Genomic DNA, 13,756 nt, shown 5'->3' on the forward strand with positions numbered 1-13,756 from the left:
CGACATGATGCTCTCCTCCGTTTTCTCTTACATCTCCTTCTGAGGAAACCATTCCTTTCTGTCTTTGTAATTTTGAACTTTGAGGCTCCTCAAGTCTCCATCCCAGGCTCTTTTTACTCCATACTCTCTCCCTGGGCTGATCTCCTCTGTGTTTATGACTTTAATTAATATTTGTTCTCTAGTGACTCCCAACTTTGACCTCAGCGCAGACATTGTCAGAGCACTAGAACAAGGACAGAGAAACTGTCACATATTGGTGAGTATAGAGTGAAAGTGGTGGGGTCTGATTGGTTATGACAGATGGGTAAAGGTGATTAAATTTCAGTGAACTTCATTTATTTCAGTTTCTTAAATCCACAGTGTAATTTTTCCTTGAAAAATGATCACTTCACAAACTTTATTGAGCTATTATTTAGCAGGTACTTTGGGACTGCAGAAGGGAATAAAATATTTCATAATCTAAGTCTTTTAATTGCATTTTCTAGTATAGTGGTTTTTAAATCTGGACTAAAATGATATAAAACTAAATTCCACTAAGAGTTATAATACTTTGCAAGTTAGAGGAGTATTTGGGAAGTTTAAGCCAACATGGCATCAGCCTTGTAATAGTACGTAAGATGGTCTCTAAAAAAAAAAAACAAAACAGCAATAACCCCTGACTGATGCCAGCAGTCCCAGAATTAGCCCAGAGGGTCTAAAATTCAAGTTTAATTCCTTAGAGATTTTCATAAAGATTCTAAAATGTTAGGTTGTAGGTAAATGGTGTCTCTTTCCTTAGAATGAAATAATTATATGAGTCCCTCCCTCTATAATGATTATTATATAAGTCCCACTTTACTACTTAAGGATAAAGCAGAGACCTCAGATTATAATTAGTTTTTTTTGGTTTCCTGAGATGGGCTCTAATGTTCAACATGTCGAATAAAATTTCTTAAATTATCATTCAGCTATGTTAGTGACCAGGTCCTAGAAATGAAATAAGAATAACAGTTTATTCATCTTTTTCTTTAAGGTGATGCGCTTGGTGTCATAGAGGCTAAGAGTTAGTTTGGAGTTAATTTTTTAAGATGTGAGGTTTGGATCAAGGTTTATTTTTTTGTCTATTGATGTCCAATTGCTTCAGCACCATTTATGGAAAAGGCTGTCTTTCCTTCCTTGAATTGCTTTTATACCTTTGTCAAAATCAGTTGGACATATTTGTATGGGTCTCTTTCTGGGTCCTCTCTGTTGTTCCATTGACCTATGTGTCTGTCTCTTATCACACTGTCTTGATTTCTGTGGTTTTAAAGCTCAAAGTTGGGCAGTGTAGTCCTCCACTTAATTCTTTTTTTTCTCTCTCTATTTTGGCTATTCTAATTCCTTTGCATTTCCATATAGTTTTAAGATAAGATTGTCTGTATCTACAGGAAACCTTGGGATGCTGGTAGGAATTGTGTTGAATTTAAAGGTCAGTTTGGGTAGAACCGACAGCTGTACTATGTCATGATCTGTTAGTGCTGATATCTTACCACTTCAGGTGAAACGTAGGACCCTTGCCACCATTTAGGCCCCTTTATCCTCCCTACTTTCTAATTAGTTGTCCTAAATATTTCCTTTATCTACACTGAGAACCACCTCAGACAATATACTTTTGTTTTTAACCATCGTGCATAATTTTAGGAACTCAAGAGGAAAAACATAGTCTAGCTCGTGTACCTATAAAGTTTCCCATGAATGTTACTTTTTACTTCTAAAAGTTCTGTTTCTTTTAAAGTGTGTCTTTTGTAAGCTTCTTTCACCTGTTTTTATTTTTATTTCTTTATGCACATTATGGTTTTAAAATATTGTGTGCTTGTCATTTTTATGACCCCAAATTACTTTCTGCCACATTATGATGTTTTTTCTGATCCCCAATTATGATGGCTTTTTTTCTGATTTTTTTTTTAAATTTTATTGCAGTTTAGTTGACTTGCAATGTTGTATTAGTTTCAGGTGTACAGCAAGGTGAATCAGTTATATATATAATCTCTTTTCTTTTTTCCATATTAGTTATTACAAACTATTGAGTAACTTGCCTTCACTATACAGTAGGTTCTTATTAATTATCTGTTTTATGCAGTAGTGTGTATATGATATTCCCATCCTTCCAGTTCCTCCCTCCCCACCATGGCGTCCCCTATTGTAACCCTGAAATTGGTGTTGAAATTTGTTAGTTTTTTTCTGTTTTATAAATAAGTTCTTTTGTGTAATTTTTATTAGAATCCACATATAAGTAATATCATATGATATTAGTCTCTTTGATTTCACTCAGTGTGATAATCTCTAGGTCCATCCATGTGGCTGCAAATGGCATTATTTCATTCTTTTATATGACTAATATTCCACTGTTTATATGTACCACATCTTCTATATCCATTTGTTTGTCGATGGAAATTTAGGTTGTTTCCATATCTTGGCTATTATAAATAGTGCTGCAGTGAATGTTGGGGTGCATCTATTTTTTCTAATTATGGTTTTCTCTGGTTGTATGCCAAGGAGTAGGATTGCTAGATTAAGGACCTAAAGGTAAGGCTGGAAATTATAAAAATCCTAGAGGAAAACATAGGCAGAACACTCTGACATAAATCACAGCAGTATCTTGTTTGATTCACCTCCGAGAAAAATGAAAATAAAGTGGGACTTGATTAAACTTAAAAGTTTTTGCACAGCAAAGAAAACCAGGAAAAAACCAAAAAGACAACCTACAGAATGGGAGAAAATTTTTGCAAATGAAGCATCTGATGGGGGATTAATCTTCAAAATATACAAACATCTCATGCAGCTTTATGTCAGAAAAACATACAACCCAATCAAAAAATGGGCAGAAAATCTAAATGGACATTTCTGCAAAAAAGACAGATGGCCAAAAAAAGCACATGAAAAGATGTTCAGTGTCACTAATTATTAAAGAAATACAAGTCAAAACTTCAATGAGGTATCACCTCACACCAGTCAGAATGGCCATCATCAAAAAGTCTATAAACAATAACTGCTGGAGAAGGTGTGGAGAAAAGAACCCTCTTACACTGTTGGTGGGAATGTAAATTGGTGCAACCACTGTGGAGAACAGCATGGAGGTTCCTTAAAAAACTCAATGTAGAAGTACCATATGGTCCAGCTTCCTCATGTGCTTTGTAAGCAGTTAACAGGCAAAAGCCTGGCTGGGACTATCCTGAAGCGAATAGTTCTGAGATGATGTTTTTGGGTTCAGCCAGCACTGCTAATACTACTAACCTCGGGACCCTTTAAGCAGTGTCTGTGGTTGGAGTTAGTGTGACTACACTGCAGGTGTGCAGGCCTGTGTGTGTGAATTTTCTGGGAGAACTCTTTGTCCCCATTTGGAGCCCAGGTCAAAACAGGCATATATCTTGATTGTTTTTCTTCATCAGTAGGTCCATTTTTTTTCCCAGCCTACCTTTTCACTGAGTTGGTTGCCCCTCAGGAGACCTGATTTTTTTTTTTTTTTTGCAGCAGGGCTAATTTCTGCTTGTCTGCATTTTACATAGTCAAGGCCTCATCTGCTACCCCCTGGGCAGCTTTAAACTACAAGCCTCTTGGTCCTGACCCCAGGATGTGTTCCCAGGATCCCTGTAGCTTCAGCTTTATGTATTCTGGTTTCTAGCTCTCACTTGATTTTTAGCTCCTGGGGACTTCCTTGTCTCTCTTGAGAGCTCAGCTATGCTCTCTACTTGGTAATATTTTGTTCAGCAGTTGTAGTCATTTGGTGTTAACACAGAGTTTTGCAGAATATTGATTCCATGGTGTTACCAAAAGTAGAAGTTTCTGACACATCATTCTATAGATCATAGATTGTTAGGTTAGGGACCCACGCTTGGCTCCTCCAGAACTGGTTACCAGGGACAAAAATTGCTTGCGGTCTCTCAAGAGGGGCAGTGGATAGGATCCTTGTCCTTAAAAGAAAGTAGGGGCGGCTTTAGCACTACTGCCATATCTACCAAGGAAGTAGAGTCTCAGGAGGAGGGGGAATGTTCAACTGTGTGTCAAGTGCTACCACAAGGTCAAGTGAGAGCAAGACTGAAAACTGACAGTGGGATTTCACAATCGGGAGGTCTTTGCCAGAGCATTCTCTAAGGGATGGAGGGGGAAGAAGCCTATTGTGTTTTTTAATCTCTGGGAGGATTGTCCTTAGTCCAGGCAATTCCCTTCTTTCTCAGAAAGAATGCCTTGTTGTTTATCAATGTTTATTTATTTTATATCCTCTTATTTTAATACTCTCTGGGTTCCAAACCTGCCTTGGGCAGATTAGTTCTGTTTGTCTTAGAAACTGGACGCAGCCACAGTGTAGGTCCTCTCCAGTGTGTACCTATTTTTAAAGCTTTCCTTCATATCTCCGCAAATGAGGTGATCAGGAGATAGAGCTGAAGAGGTAAGAGCTGAGCTGGGGTATAAAATGATGTGAGGTCTTGCCATTTTTAGCATGAAGTTTCTGTTATGTGGAGTTTCTAAAATTACTATGAAAAGTTTCAAACATACAAAAACTAGAGTCACTTATCAGCCTTCATTTACCAAATTTAAGAGTTTTTGCACATTGTCCTTTTTGATTTCTCTTTCCTTTGCTGAAATATTGTAGAGAAATCCCTGATGACATCTATTGTACATACACATGCATATGCATATGCAGTATGGAAATTGTCATAGCGTCACAGTGCCGTGATCACCCCTGATACAGAATTGAGAGTTCTTTGGTATCATCTACTATATGGAGAGTATTAACGAGGCCCCCCTTTAAAAGTTCTTTGGACCTGCTGAGATGGTTTCTCCTTTGTTGTCTTTGCATCTGTCATTCCCATACCCTGGCCATACCCTGAACCTTCACGTGGACTTTTCATCATTCAGATCTTAACTCCGAATTATCTCTTCAGTAGCGGCTATTTCTAATCACCAAAGCCAAAGCAGCGTTCTCTTTCCCCATCCCACCGGTCGCTTTCTCATCTCACTCTTTCACTGCCATGTTGTCTCTTTACTTGTTTATTGTCTTCTCCATCCCCTCGATCTCAGGTACCATGACAGGAGAGACCTTGTTGGCGTTGAGTGTGTTGCTCTGCGCCCATGGCCTGAAAAGGTCCTAGGATATAGTCATGAAGTACGTTTAGAAACAAGTCAGCTATTAAGGCGATTAATACAAAAAGATTCCAAAATTTTCTTAGTATTTTATAACCATTATCTCTTTCTAAAACTACTTCTCATTCCAGAGCTTTTCTTTTCTCAAGAGCTTTAACCAACAGCTGTGTTTGCAAAAAGTGCTGGGTTGTGGTCCCTTTCAGGACATTTAATCTTTTAAATCCTCAAAATATTTTGTAAAATATAAGTGAGTAAAGTCACTTCTGACCTGTTGCGAAGCAGTGTTTTTATTGACATAACTCTCATTTGAGATCACTTTATTTGAGCTTGCAGCTAATAAATCTCTTGGCCCATATGAAACAGGACGGGATGATCTTGTAGACCATATATTTTTTAACAGATTATTTGAACTTCTTTTATTTAGTACATCATTTGTATGATGTTAGGGAATGTTTTTTAATTGTTATATTGTTATTTGTTGGCAATGTTCTTTAGCAAGAGAAAAATATAACTCAATAAACAGATATGATTTTATAAATTGAAGACTTGGGTTCTTGTTGAAAATGTGTTATCTCAGGCCAACGGGAAAAAAATGCAAGAATAGTACAAAGGGTGACTCTGTGCTCTTTACCAGATTCTCCAGCATTAACATTTTACCAGATTTACTTTAATGGCCCTCCCCGTTTGCCCTCTTCTTCTTCTTTTTTTTTTTTTTTGCGCTGTCTGAGAGTAAGTTGCAGACATTCAGATCAAAGCCATCCTCTTTATAACCATTGTGCAGTGATCAAAATCAGGAAATTAATGTTGATATAATGCCATTAGCTAATCTATAGGTTTTATTCCCATGTCTTCAAGTTTCCCAATAACATTGGTTATATGAAAAGAAATTTCTGGGTCACAGGTTGCATGTGTCTTTAGTTTCCTTCAATCTGGATGTTTTTCTTTTTATCAATTTAACGTTTTTGAAGATTACAGGAGAGTTATTTTGTAGCAGGTCCCTCTCTTTGGGTTTAATTGCTGTTTTGCAAGTGGCGTGTTTTTCTTAGTGTATCTCATCGGGAGGCAAATCATGTTGATTTGTCCCATTACTGGTCTTTACTTTGATCGCTTGGTTGAGGTAGGCTGTCAGATTTCTCTCAAGATAGGCTTTTTGTCTTTGTTTTTAATGTCTTTTTTTTTTTTTCCCCAAATGGCCTCACCTACAGTATATGGAAGTTCCCAGGCCAGGGATTGGTTGAATCCTACACCGCAGCTGTGGCAATGCTAGATTCTTTAACCCACTGCTGTGGGCCGGGGACCAAACCCACACTTCTGCAGTGACCAGGGCTACTTTAGCTGAATTCTTAACCTACTGTGCTACAGTGGGAACTCCTTAATAAGTATCTTTGTGGGTATTTTCAGACTATTTAATATTCTTTTATTTCTGAAACTTTCACCCTTTTGATGAATCCATTGATGAATTGTGATTATTGCCAATGGAAATTTTCTAATTCCATTTTTTTCCTACATTTATTGTTTGAGATTCTGATGTGAGGAGAGCCTCCTCCATTTTATTTATTTATTTGTCTATGAGTATCTCATGGATTCTTATTTAGTGGATTATAACCTATATCATTTAAACATTTTGATACTTAAATTATCATATATTTAGCCAGTAGGAGCCTTTTTAACTGGCTTCTGTGAACTTTTGACATGTCCCCATCATTTTTTGAGTGTTTCCTTACTTTCTGGAACAACAAGACATTCTAGGCCAGGGCTTGGCAAACTTTTTCTGTTAAGTGGCCAGATAGTAAATATTTTTGGCTTAGTGAGCCATATGGTCTCTGTTCAAACTACTTAACTCCACCCTCATAGCTGGAATGCAGCCATAGACAATTTGTAAATGAATGAGCATGGCTGTGTTCCAATAAAACTTTATTTACAAAGACAGGTGGCTGATTGGATTTGGCCTGTGGGCTGTTGTTTGCCAACTCTTTTTCTAGGCTCATATTGTACTTTCCCTTCTGCAGTCTCAGAAATTGGCTCTTTTTCTAAGGAGCCTTGGTTCCTTTTAATGGTGAATGGTATTTAGACACTGAGATTTGGGCCCTAGATATGCTCATTGCTACTGGGATGTCATTGATTCTAGGCCTTCTTAGAAGACAGCTAGAGAACGTACAAATATGTACATACATACTTGTGTACATTTGTGTATCTGTACAAACACATCTGTATTTCTGTATCTGTAGTATAAACCATTGAGTTACAGTGAAATCTCCAATTCTGTGTCTACTGCAGGGTTTATTCTCGGCTTTCTTTCTGTTTTTTTTTTTTTTTCTCTTCTCAGGGCTGCGCCCATGGCATATGGAGGTTCCCAGGCTAGGGGTCTAATCAGAGCTACAGCTGCCAACATACACCAGAGCCACAGCAGCACCAGATCCGAGCCGTGTCTGTGACCTACACCATAGCTCACGGCAATGCCGGATCCTTAACCCACTGAGCAAGACCAGGGATCGAACCTGCAACCCCATGGTTCCTAGTTGGATTTGTTTACGCTGTGCCACGATGGGAACTCCTCTTTCTGTTTTTTAAAATTTATTTCTATTTTTTTATTTTTATGATTTTAATTTTTTCCATTATAGTTGATTTATGGTGTTCTGTCAATTTCTACTGTATAGCTAGGTGACCCAGTCATACATAGATATATTCTTCTTCTCACATTATTCTCCGTCATGCTCCATCACAGTTCCCTGTGCTGTACAGCAAGATCTCACTGCTTATCTGCTCCAAATGCAATAGTTTGTATCTATTAACCCCAGATTCCCGGTCCAGCCCACTCCCTCCCCCTCCCCCTTGGCAATTACAGGTCTGTTCTCCAAGTCCATGAATTTCTTTTCTGTGGACAGGTTCATTTATGCTGCATATTAGATTCCAGATATAAGTGATATCATATGGTATTTGTCTTTCTCTGACTTCACTTAATATGAGAGTCTCTAGTTCCATCCATGTTGCTGCAAATGGCATATTTTTTTATTTTTTATGGTTGAGTAGTATTCCAGTGTGTGTGTGTGTGTGTGTGTGTGTGTGTGTGTGTGTGTGTATGTATGTGTATACCACATCTTCTTAATCCATTCATCTATTAATGGACATTTAGGTTGTTTCCATGGCTTGGCTATTGTGAATAGTGCTGCACTGAACATACGGGTTCATGTACCTTTTTCAAGGAAAGTTTTGTCCAGATATATGCCCAAGAGTGGGATTGCTGGGTCATATGGTAGTTCTATATTTAGTTTTCTGAGGTACCTCCATACTGTTTTCCATAGTGGTTATAAAGTTTACATTCCAACAACAGTGATGAAGGGTACCCTTTTCTCCATACTCTCTCCAGCATTTGCCATTTGTTGACTTGTTAGTGATGGCCATTCTAACTGGTGTGAGGTGGTACCTCATGGTAGTTTTGATTTGCATTTCTGTAATAATTAGTGATGTTGAGCATTTTTTCATGTGCTTGTTGACCATCTGTATATTTTTTTTGGAGAAATGTCTATTTAGGTCTTTTGGGCGTTTTTTAATTGGGTTGTTTGGTGTTTTTGCTGTTGAGTTGTATAAGTTTTTTGGTATATTTTAAAGATTAAGTCCTTGTCAGTTGCATCATTTTAAACTATTTTCTCCCATAGGTTGTCTTTTTTTTTTTTTTTTAATGGGTTCCTTGGCTGTGTAAAAGCTTATTAGTTTGATTAGGTCTCATTGGTTTATTTTTGCTTTTATTTCTGCTGCCTTGGGAGACTGACCTAAGAAAACATTTATATGGCTAATGTCAGAGAATGCTTTGCCTATGTTCTATTCTAGAAGTTTGACGGTGTCTTGTTTTATGTTTAAGTTTTTAGGCCATTTTGAGTTTATTTTTGTGCATGATATGAGAGTGTGTTCCAGTTTCATTGATTTACATGTGTCTGTACAGTTTTCCCAGCACCACTTGCTGAAAAGACTTTTTCCCATTTTATATTCTTGCCTCCTTTGTCAAAGATTAATTGACCATAGATGTTTGGCTTTATTTCTGGGTTCTCTATTCTGTTCCATTGGTCTGTATGTCTGTTTTGGTACTAGTACCACACTGCCTTGATTACTATGGCTTTGTGATATAATCTGGGAGAGATATGCCTCCTGCTTGGTTTTTGTTTCTTGGGATTGCTTTGGCAGTTCTGGGTCTTTTATGGTTCCATATAAATTTTTGTATCGTTGGTTTTAGTTCTGTGAAAAATGTCATGGGTGATTTGACAGGGATTGCATTGAATCTGTAGATTGCTTTGGGTAGTATGGCCATTTTTATGATATTAATTTTTCCAACCCAGGAGCATGGAATATCTTTCCATTTCTTTGAATCCTCTTTAATTTCCTTGATTAATGTTTTGTAGTTCTCAGCATATAAATCTTTCACCTCCTTGGTCAGGTTTATTCTCAGGTAGTTAATTTTTTGGGGTGCGATTTTAAAAGGTATTGTATTTTTGTATTCCTTTTCTAATATTTCACTGTTAGTATACAGAAATGCAACCGATTTCTGAATGTTAATCTTGTATCCTGCTACTTTGCTGAATTTGTTGATCAATTTGAGTAGTTTTTGTGTGGAGTCCTTAGGGTTTTCTATATATAGTATCATGTCCACTGCATTCTAATTTGGATACCTTCTGTTTCTTTTGTTTGTCTGATTGCTCTGGCTAGGACTTCCAGTACTATGTTGAATAAAAGTGGTGAGAGTGGGCATTGTCGTTTTATTCCAGATTTTAGTGGAAAGGCTTTCAGCTTTTTTCCATTGAATATTATATTTGCTGTGGGTTATTCTAGCCTTCCTACTTTCTATATTTCTTTCTCCAACGTTGACGTACCTGACTACTGTTTGCTGCAATAGTGCAATCCTAGAACACAGATAGTAATTTTAGAGTTACGAATTCATACCTCTGAGAAAAACTAACTTGTTAGAATTTAATTCTTATTTGTACTTTTTTGTTTTTAGTCTTAGGATTTAGTTAAATAATGTACTCAAAAGTTACTTGGGTTAATTCCCCCCAGCCGCCACCCTATCCCTTTAGTATGTTGTCTTTTTCGTTTTGAATATAGTTAGGATCACTTGTTTTTATTTACACTGCACTTTAGGTTATTTCCCCCATTATTTTCTTTTACGTTGCTTTTTTTTTGCGTATGTGAAAGATGAATGTGATACACAAAGGCATATGTAGTGAAATGTTACTCTACATCCATTTCTTTTACCCAGTGTTTACCTTCTTCCTTTTCATCCTGTTCCTACCTACTGCCTCACTAGTTCTAATTTACTATTCCATGTGTCTTTTTGCACAAATGAACATATAATTGTGTGTAATTCTTGTTTTTTTTTCTTTGTTACATAAAAAGAAGCATATCCAGCATAATCTTTCCTGTAATTAATTCACTGGCTTATGAGCTGATCAATGTGGAACACTTCTGTGTGGTGAAACGAGTGGTTTCAGCCAAATCAAGTTACTGCAAGTTGAGCCAGAACAAGAGACAGATTGGACAGTTTGGGTTAAAATGACAGTAATGACTTTGGTAGCAGGAATCTTGGTGCTGTCAGTCTGTCTCTCCATAGTGCTTTATTCTAGACTGTTATCCTCCACTCTAGCTGTGGCTCTCTATGCCTGGTGTAGTTGCCATCCTGGAGTCTCCTTTCTCTGTCCTCTTGACAGTGACCTTTGTAGTTTTGTGCTGTGTTTCTTCCTCATCATACCCCTTGTCATTCTTTGTTGTAGTTTACTTTGTCATTCTGATGGAGCACATCCTCTCATAACACCGTAAGAAAAAAAATACATGAACATTTTTTAGATCTGTACTTCTGAAAATATATTTTATTCTGCCATCATACTTGATTTTTAGTTTGGCTGCATATAGAATTTTAGGTTAGAAATAATTTTCCTTAAGTTTTTTTTAATACTTTATTGAAGTATAATTTATGTACACTAAATATTTCCAACACTTAACATTCATTTCTTGAGGATCCAGTTTTTACTCTGGTATCATTTCCCCTCAGCCTTAAGAACTTCCTTCAGTGTTTCTTGTAGTGTGGTTATGCGGGTGATGGATTTTCTTGGTTCTCCTTAATCTGAAAAATGTCTTTATTTTACCTTTATTCCTGAAGGATATTTTTGCTGGATATAGAATTCAGAGTTGATGGTTTTTCCTTTCAGTTCTTTAAAGAAGTTTTCCTCCTGTCTTCTGGCTGTCATGAAAGAAGATGATAAAAATATGTTTCAGGAATGCTAACAGTTGTCTACTGTGTTCTGGATGCCTTGAAAGAAAATAATAAGAAATAATAAGGGATTTCCTGCCATTTGAATATATTCCCTTCTATGTAGTGTGCTGTTTTCCTTTGGTTGCTTTAGATTTTGTCTGTATCTTTGGCTTGTAGCAGTTTGGTTATTATAAGTCTATGTGTAGTTTTTCTTTGAATTTTTCCTTTTTTGGGATTCCTTGAGCTTCTTGAATCTACATATGTATATCTTTTACACCGAATCTGGGATGCTTTGGTCAATATTTATTCTACTTTTTTGGACTCATGCTCTCTTTATCTTTCGACACTCCAAGGACTTATATGTTTATTCTTTTGATTGTCCCTTGAGTCCATAAGGCTCTGTTCATTTCTTTGTCAAATCTTTTTTTTTTTCTGTTTATCACAGTGTATAACTTGATAAATTTAAGCTCATTGACTTTCTACTCTTTATCACTATTTTGCTACTAACTCATGCACTGAATTTTTCGTAAGATATTGTATTTTTCAGTTTTAAAATTTCCATTTTTGGAGTAAAATTTTATTTTTCTTTTGTGATTTCCTGTCTTTTCAGTCATTCACATGTCTTTTGCTGTACCTCAAAGAGCATAATAATATGGCTGGTTTACAGTCCATGTCTGACAATTTGAACCTCTGAGTCATTTGAAATTGGCACGTGTTAAATCTTTTTCACTTTAGAATGGATCAAAGTTTCTGGGTTGTTTGAATGTGAAATAATTTTGGACTGTTTCTTGGATATAGTTAATAGTATCTTTTGTAATTCTGAATCCTTTAAAGTTCTGCTGAAGAATGTTAAAGTTGCTTCCATATCTTGGCTGTTGTAAATAATGCTGCTATGAACATTGGGATGTGTGTATCTTTTTGAATTAGTGTTTTCATATTTTTTCAGATATCTGCCCAGCAGTGGAATTGCTAGATCATGTGGTAATTATAGTTTTAGTTTTTTGAGAAAGTTCCTGACTGTTTTCCACAGTAACTGTACTTTACATTCCCACCAACAGTGTTTGAGGGTTCCCCTTTTTCCACATCCTTGCCAGCATTTGTTCTTTGTGTTATTTTTGATGATCGCCATTCTGGCAGTGCAAGGTCTCATTGAGGTTTTGATTTGCATTTCCCTGGTTATCTGTGACGTTGAACACCTTTTCATGTACCTGTTGGCCATCTACATGTCCTCTTTGGAGAAATGTCTATTCAGAACTTTTGCCCATTTTAAAATTGGATTGCTTGTTTGTTTGATGCTGAGTTTTATGAGTTGTTATATACTTTGGATATTAACTCCTCATCGGTTATATCATTTGCAAATATTTTTCCCCATTCTGTGGGTTATCTTTTTGTTTTGTTGGTGATTTACTTTGTTGTTAAAAATTTTTAAAATTTGATTAGGTGCCGTTTGTTTATTTTTGCTTTTATTTCCTTTGCCTTAGGGGACAGATCCAAAAAAAATATTACTACAGTTTTTGTCAGTGAGTGTTCTGCCTATTTTTCCTTCAAGGAGTTTTATGGTAAACAGTCTTTAATTCATTTTGAGTTTATTTTTGTATATGATATTAGAAAATGTTCTAATTTTATTCTTTTACAGTTTTCTCAGCACCACTTATTGAAGAAACTGTTTGTTCTTTTGCATATTTTTGACTCCTTTGTTGTAGATTAATTGGCTATAAGTGTGTGTGTTTATTTCTGGGATTGGTTTTTGATTCCATTGATCTATGTGTCTGTTTTTATACCAGTGCCATAGTGTTTTGATTACTGTAGCTTGTAGTAGAGTTTAAAGTCAAAGAGTGTGATACATCCCCCTCTATTCTTCTTTCTCAAGATCATTTTGGCTATTTGGGGACTTTCATGTTTCCGTAAAAATTTTAAAATTATTTCTTCTAGTTCTGTGTACAATGCCATTGGTAATTTGATAGGGATTGCATTGAATCTTTAGATGGCCTTCAGTAGTATGGCCATTTTAACAATATTAATTCTTCCAGTCCAGTGGAAATGGACTTTCCTTTGTATCATCTTCAATTTCCTTTATCATTGTTTAATAAAAGTCTCAGAGTTTAGGTCTTTAATCTCCTTGATTAAGTTTATTTCTAGATATTTTATTCTTTTTGATGCAATTTTAAAGGCTTTTTTTGCTTTCTCTTTTCTGATAGCTCGTTTATTAGTGTATAGAAAAGCAACATATTTCTGTATCTTAACCTTGTATCCTGCAACTTTACTGAATTCATTTATTAGTTCCAGTAGCTTTTTGGTAAAGACTTTTGGGTTGTCTATGCAGTATCATGTCATCTGCAAATAGTGACAGTTTTACTTCTTCCATTCTAATTTGAATGCTTTTTATTTCTGTTGATTGCTCTGGCTTGGACTTCCAAT

General features: G+C 36.2%; 1 protein-coding gene across 4 annotated transcripts in view; it reads left to right on the forward strand.

The window, feature by feature from the left end:
- The window catches only part of DIS3L2 (DIS3 like 3'-5' exoribonuclease 2), a 364,222-nt gene that overhangs the window by 22,658 nt on the left and 327,808 nt on the right, over window positions 1-13,756 (forward strand). For 2 of the 4 annotated variants that reach the window (XR_007134111.1, XM_047773761.1), the window contains exon 2: window positions 183-256. The exons of the other annotated variants lie outside the window; for them this stretch is intronic. The gene's annotated coding sequence lies outside the window, so the exon portion shown is untranslated. The remainder of the gene's footprint in view (window positions 1-182; window positions 257-13,756) is intronic. 4 annotated transcript variants of the gene reach the window in all.

Source organism: Phacochoerus africanus, chromosome 3 (assembly GCF_016906955.1).
Source record: "Phacochoerus africanus isolate WHEZ1 chromosome 3, ROS_Pafr_v1, whole genome shotgun sequence".
Classification (NCBI taxonomy): Eukaryota; Metazoa; Chordata; class Mammalia; order Artiodactyla; family Suidae; genus Phacochoerus; species Phacochoerus africanus.